This window comes from Carettochelys insculpta, chromosome 3, assembly GCF_033958435.1.
Source record: "Carettochelys insculpta isolate YL-2023 chromosome 3, ASM3395843v1, whole genome shotgun sequence".
Lineage (NCBI taxonomy): Eukaryota > Metazoa > Chordata > Testudines > Carettochelyidae > Carettochelys > Carettochelys insculpta.
In genome coordinates, this window is record NC_134139.1 from 17,470,439 (window position 1) to 17,482,312 (window position 11,874).

The window sequence follows — 11,874 nt, forward strand, 5'->3', positions numbered from 1 at the left end:
ACTGCCAAAGTGTTTCCAAAGGGGAAAATTAAATGAGACTGTACCTAAGACACAGAAATGCTAGGGACAGGGAAAAAAAAACAAAACAAAAAACAAAACCAATGTTAGCTGCGAGTCTAAAATTAAAGGAGGCCTGTTTTTGATGCTTTCAGTACATGCAGTACATTAAATCTGGCATCAACCCAGTGGAACATGAAGTACTTGGGGACAATATCTGCCAAGAGCTAGAAATATAGAACTTGGGACTTTGAAGAACAAATAGCATCTCTGTTTCCATTCATTGCACTTAAAAATTAAATCAAGGTGATCCTTCTGAGGGCATGACTGCATTAGTGTGAACAGGCATGCTTTAGTAAATGCTGTAATGAATACATGGTGATCGGAAGGGAATCAGAGGCTGCCATTTTATAACCCATTCCTATAGTGACAAAAGGTTATATTTGCAGATGTTAAGTTTTACTGATTTAAAAAGGCAGTTTTCCTCCCAAACTTCAGGCAGATACTCAGAGGCTCAAAGCCATCATTTGACTTGCCTCACCTCTAGTTCAAATTTCTATTTACACAAACACCAAGCTGTTTAGCATTGCATAGAAAAGAACAGAGCAAACAAATACTTTGGCATTTAAGACAAAGTGCTGACAACTTCATATTTCAGGCTTTAAGCATCTGTACTTCAGTTTACATAACTCAGAACAGCGCTCTGAATGTTAGTAATTCAACACTAATTTGCATCTCTACTGCAGCTTCCAGTCAATTAATCCTCAATATTGTGAAGCAGTTACCATCAGCCTTATTTTAATAAAGATAAGGAAACTGAGGCACAATGCTAAGAGTAGAAAATTAAGTCAGCTTAACTGTATTACTGAGGATTGTGGGAGGGGAAAAAAAAAAAAACAAACACCACCACACAGCCCTGAGAAGTAAAGTTATGCTGACCTAACCCAAGAGTATAGACAGTACTACAAAGAGTGTCTCAGAGAAGTAGATTACCTACACCGACACGCAAATTCTCCTGTCGGCATACATCAGTGGTGTCCAAAAGAAACTTAACGGATCGCCCCAGGCTCCTCCCCACCACCACCCCAAGCCAGAAGCCATGCTGGGGCCAGGGAAGCTGCCTCCACTGCCATGCACTTGTTCCACTCTGTGGTGGAGCTCTGTGTGGAGTAGCCAGATGGATGCCTCACACGCGCAGCTCTCCTGAGCTGCTTTTTGCCACTCTCTGCTGCCCTGTTCACCACGTGTGTATTGGATACCACAGGCAGATAGTATCTGCACTGAAGCACTAATAATTTTAAATGTAGACAAACCATGAGTTATCACAGGGCAGGTGAATCATCCCCAACCCTTCTAATCTCTTTGCACCAGTTTCCCTATCTGTAAGGCAGAGATAAAAATGCTGACTTCACAGTACTCCATATGGCCTAGAACAGGCTAGCGAGAGCAACTTTCCTGATAGATGCCTTGGAATAAGGGTAGACTGTGTCCATGCTCTCACAATGGCCAATGTAGAGGCTAGTGAGAGAAAACAACATGGTCTCACCTCCTATTGAGGTGTCTTGCTCCACCAGGAAATACTAAGAATAAGCAGGCCCCAGGTTTTTCTACACTTGAAATGTTATAGGAGATAGCTGCAACTTCAGCTCATCGGTATACATGCTACCTAGGCTGACAGGAGAGGTTCTCCCATTGTCATAGGTAACCCACCTCCCCAACAAGTGGCAGCTACGTTGATAGAAGAGTTCAATCCACCTAGCACTAGCTACACTGGGATGGGAGTGGGCAAGCTTATTAGGATGGCTTAACTACATCACTCAAGGGAGAGGATGTCAGACCCTTTAGCAATATAGCTTGGTCAAGTTAAATTTCTACCTTAGATAAGGGCCTGTGATTGTACCTGGCCAGTGTGAGAGATGCAAGAAGACAGGATGATTTTAGAACCATACCCTCTCCTTGCACAATCTAGCCATTTAAGACCAAAATGTTAGCATTCAGATGTTTTCAAAATACTAAAAGAGCACAAACAGGTTGAAATAATTCTTGTTTATATTTCCTCTTCACTGTAGGTGCTTCTCAGTCAATGTTATCTGCTACTATAGGGTGGTACACTCTACACTAAACACCTGCTACTGAATGCACTGTCTGCTAGCTTGAGGCCGTTTCAAGATATCAACTCTTTACTTCTCCCTACCACACATGCACTTCTACTCTCCAACTTCCCAGCCTTTCCTGAATATAAGAAAAAGCAAAGATAAACCCTCCCTTCACCATCCTGGATCAGATACCAATCTCTGCTGCTGTTCCTAGAGCCACTGCCAACTTAAATCAGCTCTAAAACCTAATATAACTCAATATTTCAGTAACTGAATGATCAGAGAAAGGCATTATTTCTTTATTCTTACAGACAATGTCCTCTGCATAATCAGGGGCTTCCCCTGCTGAATGTGTGGGTATTTCCTTGTCTCTCTGAAAGATTTTAAAACAGGAAAAACACAAATATGAAACTGCAAAATACTGACAGCATGACTCAAAATAGGTACAGCAGTTAAAACTACTTTTTAAAGATATTTACTGAAGTTGACTACATAGACTTCACAAAGTGCAGCTAGTCTTCCCCAGCAACAGTGTGATGTTTACAAGAATCTACTCTTTCACATCTGCTACCCAGAACCTAGGACAGAACCAGTGACCAAGGTGTCTGTTACTATTCAACAAGCAAGGCACTACATTTAGCTGTTTGGAATGGAGATCAATCAGAGCTCGCTCACATGGGTACCTCTCTGTTACTATTCAACATGGAAGTTTGTCTAGGAGTTCGATGCAGTTTCTAACACACTGGCTACATCTACATTAGTGAGTAACGAGCGAGTTGGGAAGATGCTAATGAGGAACTGCCATGAATATGCAGCACTTCGTTAGCATAATGGCAGCCATGCATGATTCAAAGCACTACTTTAGAATCGCGTGTGCCCATGCAGACAGGGGCCTTTCAAAATGACCCCTGGGCCTTTGAAAGACCCTTCTTCCTGTTCATGGCAGTGCCTCATTTGCATCTTCCCAACTCATTTATTACCATGTCCCTTCCAAAAGGAATGGGCTAGTGTAGAGGTAGCCATTATGTATTTGTTCTACCAGCTCCAGAATACAAAGGGAACAAATTATATAGGATAATGTGCTTACTCATTCTCACATGTGCAGAAACATGACACCATACATAAAGCACTGTCATTATCCAATAAGTGAGAGCATTCTAGTGGAGTGCTTGCTCAAATTTCTACACAGGAAGGGACAGCAGAAGGAAAAGGATGAGGCTCCTACCTAAACAGTTAAGATACGCAAGTTCTTGTGTCTTTCCTTCTGCCAGCCCACTTTTTGAGCAGATAGAATGATCAATAACCGCTCATACCTACTTAAAACAAAGCCTGAAAGATCTTTTCTTAGAAATATATGAAGACCATTAAATTGTCTCATCTGTTTTCACTGGAGGTCCCAGCCCTTAATTGGAGAGATGTGGGTGAATCTTTCACAAATGTATGTATATAATCAAAAAAGTTTGAATAAAAGGTACTAAAATATGTATTTTAACTTATTTGGCTACTATCACTTCCCCTCTTGGTTGGTGTTTTCAGTCACTAGTGATTAATCATTTCCTAAATTATTCTAAATGATCCAATTCTCTCTGAAAAATTACATATATAATACCAGTTATTTCTCATGTATCTTCCCGGGAAAGAGGGAAGTTTTCTTTATATATACTCTTATGAAGCAATGAAGTGGGTAAAGCCACTTTACAAGTCACTTTAAAGGCACCTCTATTCCAAGGTCAGACAGCAAACAAGAGTAAGTTTACAATAGTGATTTCTCCATAGGCTCAGATCATTTATTTCCCTCTTAACCCCCTTTCACCTGAACAAAAAACTCCTTTAGTTATATGTTGCTCATGGCAGAAGACAGGTCAGGTTAGCGAGGCCGCAACATGGGATTGACCCCAAGTTCCCTACCACTGTCAATTCCAGAGGAATTCCAGAGTATATTCGTTTTCTGAGACAGTTGATAGGAAGGCTATTTAAGTAGATCACAACATGTTGACTGCAATTATTGCATTGCCCAGTGGATTTGTAAAAGCTGTATAACTGTGTAGTTCTAGCAGTGGTGTTTGCATTTCTAAAACTACACCTGAATTACAATGACAGTTGATTCAGTAACACTAAAGCAGAAGCGACGGCCCTAGGGATATTGAACTCTGGTTTCACATATGAAAATACAAGGCACTTCTCACATGACAACAATTGGTATATAAGAAAAAAAATTTCATGAGGTTTTGGGCAACACAGTCTGTCCTCCAATTCAAACAAGTGTCCAGCTGTAGATGTCCAAAAAGGCACTGTTATCCTTATAAAAAGTGAAGAAAAAAAATCTTCAATAAGTTAGTGTCTATTATGCTAAATATGTGACAAGAAGTGCTGTGGTACCTTACAGATGAACAGATTTTTGGAGCATAAGCTTTTGCAGTCAAAGACCCACTTCATCAGATGCACGTAGTGGGAATTTCTACTACATAATGTGACAAAGTGGGTCTCTGCTCACAAAAGCTTATTCTCCAAAAAATGTGTTAGTCTATCAGGTGCCACAGGACTTCATTGTTTTTGCAGATACAGCCTAATGAGGCTACCCCTCTGGCACTCAAACAGTACGCTGCCACATTAAGCAGGTTTAAAGTTATCTTTCATTATCCACTGAAATGTAACAGTGATCCAGTCACAGCAACTTGAATTACTATCTGCATTTTATTTTCTCCATGTTTAAGCATTCCTTACAATATTTAAAACAGCTCAGGGAAAAAAGTATATGAATGCCAAATAAAGAGTTTTTTTTTTTTTAAACCACAGTAGCTGATGGGAAACAGCAGAACTTGACATATTTTTAGAATTAGCAGTTTATCCAGGACATACATAATAGAAAGAAAATAAGCTACAAGTTTTTAGAAAGGAAGTGAATTACTCTATCATAAGCCACGTGATGCATTTTTATAAAGATTCCTACCATGTACTAGACATTCACTTTCACTACGTGAAGTGACAGCTCTGTTGTCATTTTCCCAGCTGAACCTTATGTTAAAATATTGTTAAAGCAATCCACATGGTTTTCTACATGGTACAGTGAAATATAAGAGACATTACAAAAATGGGAAGTATATTAAGGCAGCTTTGCATATAGAGTAGTGATCAATGTGCAGAGAAACTACATTAATTGAAATAAAACCCACAACCCTTCCTGGGAATTCTTTGGATGCTACTTTTTACAATTCAATGGATTTTTTTTTTTTTTTTTACACAGAGGATCTACGTGAAGTACTCGGACAAGTTTACAACTATATTAGCTACAAAAACCATTTCAATTGTTTAACACTAGTGATGACAAGGGCCCTAATAAATTCAGGGCTGTATCGTATCACTCCACCCTTACTTCTGCACCGCTTCCCTCTAAGCTGGGCAGCTGGAGAATGCTGGCTACTGATTGAGGCCCCAGCTCCAAACGCAGCAGCACTGAAGTAAAGGTGGCAATACTGCGACCTTTCCTATAACTTTGCATCATCTCACAAAACCCCTTTGGGCTAGAGTCCCTTCAGTTACATCACAGTGAAATCCCAGATTTAAGTATCTGAAATAATTAAAATTTACCAATTTTTAAAATCTTATGACCATCAAATTGGGCCATGAATTTGGTGGGGCTCTAGTGATCACCAATAAAAACAGATCAATGATTCAGGGTGGAGAAAACTGTCATAGGTGGAGCAAATTTACACCCTTCAACATAGATGTGTAATCTAAACACAAGAGCTGAGTTTCATTCCTTAAATTCCAATAGTGGTTCTCACACCAATTTAATGAGTGACCTGAGGTAAAGCACTTAGGGCCTAACCCTCTTCCCCCGCCATTAATAGTAAAGCATACACTGATTTTAAAGGATACAGTAGGTGGCCGAGTTATGAGAGGGTTGCACTCCTTGGCAACCTCGTGTAAATCAAATTTTGCACAAGTTGGGGGAAGCCAGGAACCAGGTGGGAGCTGGGGAGAAGCCGCAATAGTTTGTGCCCCTCAATGTTCCCACACACTGCCCTCTGCTGCTCCCATTGGCTGGATTTGAAGCTAATGGGAGAGCCTGGGAAAGAGCTTACAGGCAAGCAGTTCCCTGAGCTGCTGTTTCTCCGATCATGGTGAAGTGGAACAGCAGCAAGCAGAGCTGCTTTGGCTCTACTTTTGCGCTCCTCAAAGAGCTTGTTGGCCAGATCCAGCCTAGGCTTGCCTGGACACGGCCCACAAGGCCCTCCCCCACCCTGCATCAGGGAGCTGGTGTTCACATTCCAGCCATGTGGTGGGGCTGGAGTGCCAGTGTAGGCCACCCCTGTGGGGGGTACGGGAGGAAGAGAAGCCTCAGGTCTGCTGGGCTGGATTCAGCCCATGGACTATAGGTTACCCACCTGTGTTCTAGACATTGGCATGGAATCAGAGATCACAGGGGTGTGTGTAAACTGCCCTTGAATGGGAAAGTGCATCACTACTGAATTGTGAGGCTGGAAAGCACCATTTGCAAGGAGAGCAAGGCCCTGATTTGGCTGTGCCCTATGGAAGTCAAACAGAACAAGATTATTTTAATGAAATTTATATTTTTAATCCATAACAGTTCTATCAGAGATCAGGTAAGACTCTATAAAGCCACAAAGACAGGTTCTTGTAAGTAGTCACAACCTCACAGGCCTATCATTTTCAGATGATTTAAGATGGAAGGGAAGACAGTTAAACGCAAGTGGCATATCACTCTAGCAATGGGATTCATCACAGCATACAGAGTTTTTGAAATTAGCTTTAATATATTCTTTTCTGAATTTGTCCGGGTTCATTGAAACCATTTTTTAAAAAAGTGATTCTTACTGTATTTAAGGGAATAATGCAACATGCCAAGAGTGTCTTTTTTTTTTTAAATGTTATTTTGGGTCAGGTAAAGGAGTTTTAATTTCTTCAGGAATTTCCAATACAAAAAAACCAAAGAGAATAAAAACATATGACATCAAGATTTCTGAATGCATCGCTACTAGCAGTATGTGCTGATGAATTATGTCAGGCCTACTGGAAAGAAGATTAGAGGTCTCTTTTGTGGTGAGGTGGAAACATGATGTTGGTGTGTGTATGTGTCAATTCCTGTCCCTCTTCCCCGATTTCCACCCCTGTGGGAACCTCTAAGAAACTAAGTAACATCATGGAGAAGAGCAGTGGTAATACAGTGGAAAGGAAAAGGAAGTAACTATGGTCTACAAGTTGAGAGTGCTCTGCAACATGCAGATGAGTGGGCATTAATGAGAATAGTAAATGCATAGAATCTCATAGGATTAGGTCCTTGAAACAAATGCAAAAAACTTTTATCTTCCTCACCATTACTGTCTACACAAAGGTACCCTTAATCTGATGCTTAAGGTGTAAAGTTAATTTCAGTAAAAATAATTACCTCCAGCTGCAGTGTGTAACACACATCTTGTAACAAGTAAACTGAAATGAAACAAACTAGATCAGATAGAAACATATTCACTTTGTTTCACTGAAACTGGCTCAGCAGTATTTAGCAGTGCTTGACCTAGTTCCTATACCAGCTCTTCACTGTCATTTCCTTAGACAGTTTGTCAGAGCAGTTGTGAATCTAGAGATTAAGGAATGAAAGTCAGAAAACAATCTGGGCTTTCTCTGTTAACATCAACAGAGAGCTTTGTTATTGTTTAGATCACAAATGTCCAAGTACTCCTCTGGAAACCACCCACTCATGCATCTGATGAAGCGGGCCTTTGCCCACGAAAGCTTATTCTCCAAAATATCTGTTAGTCTATAAAGGTGCCACAGGACTTCTTGTTATCCTCAAAGATACAGACTAACATGGCTCGCTCTCTGATAAATGTCCAAATAGCCTCTTTACACATACAGCACAGTATTTAACAGATAATGTCTGCAATGAATCTTTGGAAGACCTGGATTTTTGACACCGTCCTTAACCGTAAAGAAAAAAGAAAAAAAATCAATGTGTACTCTCTATCCTATTTTCAATCAATTAAGAAATTGGTACCTTCAGAGTGCTTTAGGGCCAGTCTATGCACGCTGCCTTATGTCACCCTTGCTGTGGCAGTGTCTTCCCTTAAATTTGGCTCCAACTGATGTGACAGCCACTCTGCTAATTTAGTAACACTATCTCCCTGAGTGGCACAGGGTCAAGCTCCATGTAATTAAGTTGATTCAATGTCAGTGTAATATCTATTAGATCAACTGTTAGGGCTTTTTGGGGACATCCCAATAATGCCCCACACTGACAATAGCATAGATAAAGCATGCTAGGTGAGGACACGCATCACAAAAACATGCAGCCAAGTGTGCATGCATGCATGCACACGTTTTAGTGAGCTAAGATAGGTCGACTGTAGAGTTTAGACACGGCCTCAGCTTATCTATGATATTCCACAATTATTTTTAAAAGATGACTTTTTTTTTATTTTTACAGAAAAAAAGCATTAGGACTAAATTTACTACTCATGAAAAACGATACAGTAAACTTTTTCACATCTGGCAGCCCTGGACAGGGAGGTTGCCAGATATTCAAATATTCTGGATAATAGAGTATACCTAGCAAGGCATAACACTAAAGAAAAACAAGACTTGATATTAAGAAAACAAATGTATGCAGACTATTTACCAACAGTAGTATTGTACAATGTAAACTTACATTGTATTTGCATTTACTTTCACTATACTGTACTTATGGAAAATATAACAAATTTATTTATGATTGAAAGGCCTGTTATCAGAGTTATGGATAATAGAATGCCAGATACAAAAGAAAGTCTACTGTATAAATACTGTTGGCCTAAGGCAGATGCTGTGCTCACTTGTCATCTATAGCTCTACCACTGTACCTCAATCTTGAAGTTACACAGTTTCAGTGCTGGGCTCCTTGACAGGAGCAACAACCAACACTTAGAAAACCACTGTATGGTTCACTCTAAAACACTTAAATCAGGATTATGAGAAAAAACTTAGAGCACCTGTAATTATTTTTTCAACTCTATTCTCAGAGGTAAGATGCTAATACAATTCATAGATTCTAAAAGGCAGAAGGGACTACTATGATCATCTAATTTAACCTCCAGTATAACACAGGCAATAGAACTTCCCTGAAATAGTTCCTGGACCATTGACCTGCTGCACCTCCTAGAGCTGAATATCTTAGCTACATGAGGAAGATACTAAATCAAGTTATATGTGAGGACATCAATCAAATTTAAGTGCTTCTCAAAAAACTGTCATCATATTCTGTCCTCTAAAATAAAATTAATTAAAAAACTGATACATTATGACAATCTTTTTGCTGGCTAATTCTAGTGTATTAAAATTCATTATTAACCATATTGCATGATTTGGTCATGATTAACTAGCTAACTTTAGATGCCCCATTTGAGAGCCTCAAAGGGGCCTGATTTTCAGACATTGGGTACTAAGACATCTTCAAAAAATCAAACCTTTTAAAAAGACAACCCTAAAATTGAGGCAACCATTATTAAAATCACATTTGAAAAATCTTTGCCTAGAAGATTTGCAAAGAAATAATAATAATAATTCAAGAAGCTTCCACAGGAAACCTTTACTATAGGTTTCCCTGACATATATACAGCATACAAAGTGCTAAAGATCCAACCACCATAACAGGACATTACATCTTTTCTATTTTGCAGAATTTTATGTTCCCAAAAAACAGGAAACTCAACCTTTTCCAACACTAATTCAAGATTTAAGAAACACCTGCTGTTCAAAAGCAACCTTTTGAGTTCATTCTATTACTAACTAAAATTACAAAATAGAGCAATGGACTTTTATTGCTCCATTTATTGCATTGCCCCCCCTCCAAGCCAGAGGCATCTCCATAGCTCTGGCTTGGTTTCCTTTAGCCCCAGCAGTAAAAAACCCACAAATGTAAGGCCTCTGAATGCAATATGGGAAAAAAAAAACCCAGAACCAAAACACTACTGTTACAACAGGCACATACCCACACAAGGGACTATGTGTAGTGGAGATCAAGTTAACTGCAGATTTTGAGTTAGTTACTTAAAAGAAACAAATTATCAGCATGCAAGTATCCATCTCTCATCCTCTTAAGAGATTGCTGGGGTGGAAGAGGACCCGGGAAAGAATCACATGTGGAAAATAAAGCTGTTCCTCTCTTCTGCCTTTTAAATTCTTAAGGCAAACATAAATAAATAAATATAATAATATAAAAACATCGTCCGCCAGCTATTTAAAGAGAGTGGGGATATAAGTTACACACTTTTGTTTCTTCTTCCACTCTAAAGTTGTGTTGACTCACAGACCCGTTGTAAATGAGCCATAAAACACAGACGGGCACAGAACAATGTAACAGCGGACAGACATCCTAAGAAAGCTTAACAGTAGAAACGTCGTCAATGTAGAGCTCGCTCTGGGGACCCTTCCCCGGCAAACTGCGGGTTTTTTTCTTTTTTTAACTCGCACAGGAAGTGAAAAAGTCTTCCAAGTTCACACCCGCCAACAAACCCCTTTTGTTTTGCTTTCCCTCTCCCGGTGCCACTGCGCTCCGCTAGGGCTAAAGGCAGCGAAGCCGGAGCGCGGGAGACGCCTCTGGCTTGGTGGGGACAACACGGAATAAAGTTTTCCAAGGCGGCGAGAACAGCCAGGAGGGCTTTCCCGGCAGCCGCTCGGTGACAAAGGGCCGCGCACAGCAGCCGCACGCCGGCGCGGAAGTTGGGGTGGGGGGTGGGGGGTGAGGAGCCGGACACGGCTGCGCTCCGCTGCCCGGGATGCGGGGTGGGTGGGTGAGAATGTCCCGATGGAGAGAGGAGTCAGCAGCACGGCCAGGACACGACAGGGGCGGGGGCGAGCCCGGACACGTCGCGCGTGACTCGGGACCGGAGGGGGAGGGGCGCCCGGGCGGCATTTCTGCCCCTCCCCCCATCCGCTCACACGCACCGGCCCAGACTTACCCGGCCCAGACCCGCGACGGTTGCCCGCGTCTGGACGCCCGTCCGAGAGCCCCGCGGCCGGAGGCGCTGCCCTGCAGCTCCGGGACCACAGACGCCCCGCGAGGGAGAACAGCCCGCGGCGGGCTGGGGCGCAGAGCCCAAAGCGCCTCCCCTCTGGCGGCAGGGCTGCGGCGAGGTCGGTAGCTCCTTTGTGGCCGGGTTCGAGGCGAGCGCGTGCAGCCAACCGCCAGCAAGCTTCCAACGCTCTGACTCCGCGGCAGCCGCAGCGGCAGCCCCAACACTCCGCCGGGGTGGGCGGGGCGCCGTGACCTCATCAGCCCGCGACCGCGCAAGCGAGGGATCATGGGAATTGTATTTCTTCCCCTCCCTGGGGGATTGGGGAGAGGTGTATAGCTGGGTCGTGCGGTACATGGTGCTGCTCGGCTGGCGCCCCGCTTCCTAGCCCCTGGGGCGGTGGAGGCAGCGCTGGCTGAGCCCGGGAGCTGCCGGATTGTAAGGCAGCGGGTCATGGGCCAGCTAGCATAGATGACGCTGGCAGCACTCAGGTGGTGCGTCTCACCTCTGTGCACCCACCAGAATTTTAATTGCTGAATGGTGGGGCGCGTGCCCCTCTCCTTCTGGGCCCCCTCGCTGCAAACCCGCAGGCCCCAGTCGCCGCTGATATCTAGCCCAGCAGCCTGGCTCCCACCCTGCCGGTGACGGAACTGCAGGAAGGCCTATGGAGCAGGCAAGGATGGAGTGATCAAATCTAATCTTTTGCTCCCAGCTTCTGCCAAGTGAAGGCTGAACGCTCCTGCAGGCAGTGTTCCCTGAAACCTGAGCACTTG

At 42.7% G+C, this 11,874-nt stretch overlaps 1 protein-coding gene across 2 annotated transcripts in view; it reads right to left on the minus strand.

The window, feature by feature from the left end:
• The window catches only part of PELI1 (pellino E3 ubiquitin protein ligase 1), a 52,204-nt gene extending 40,886 nt beyond the window's left edge, over window positions 1-11,318 (minus strand). For both annotated transcript variants that reach the window (XM_074989403.1, XM_074989404.1), the window contains exon 1: window positions 11,048-11,318. The gene's annotated coding sequence lies outside the window, so the exon portion shown is untranslated. The remainder of the gene's footprint in view (window positions 1-11,047) is intronic.
• Between the last annotated feature and the right edge of the window lie 556 nt (window positions 11,319-11,874).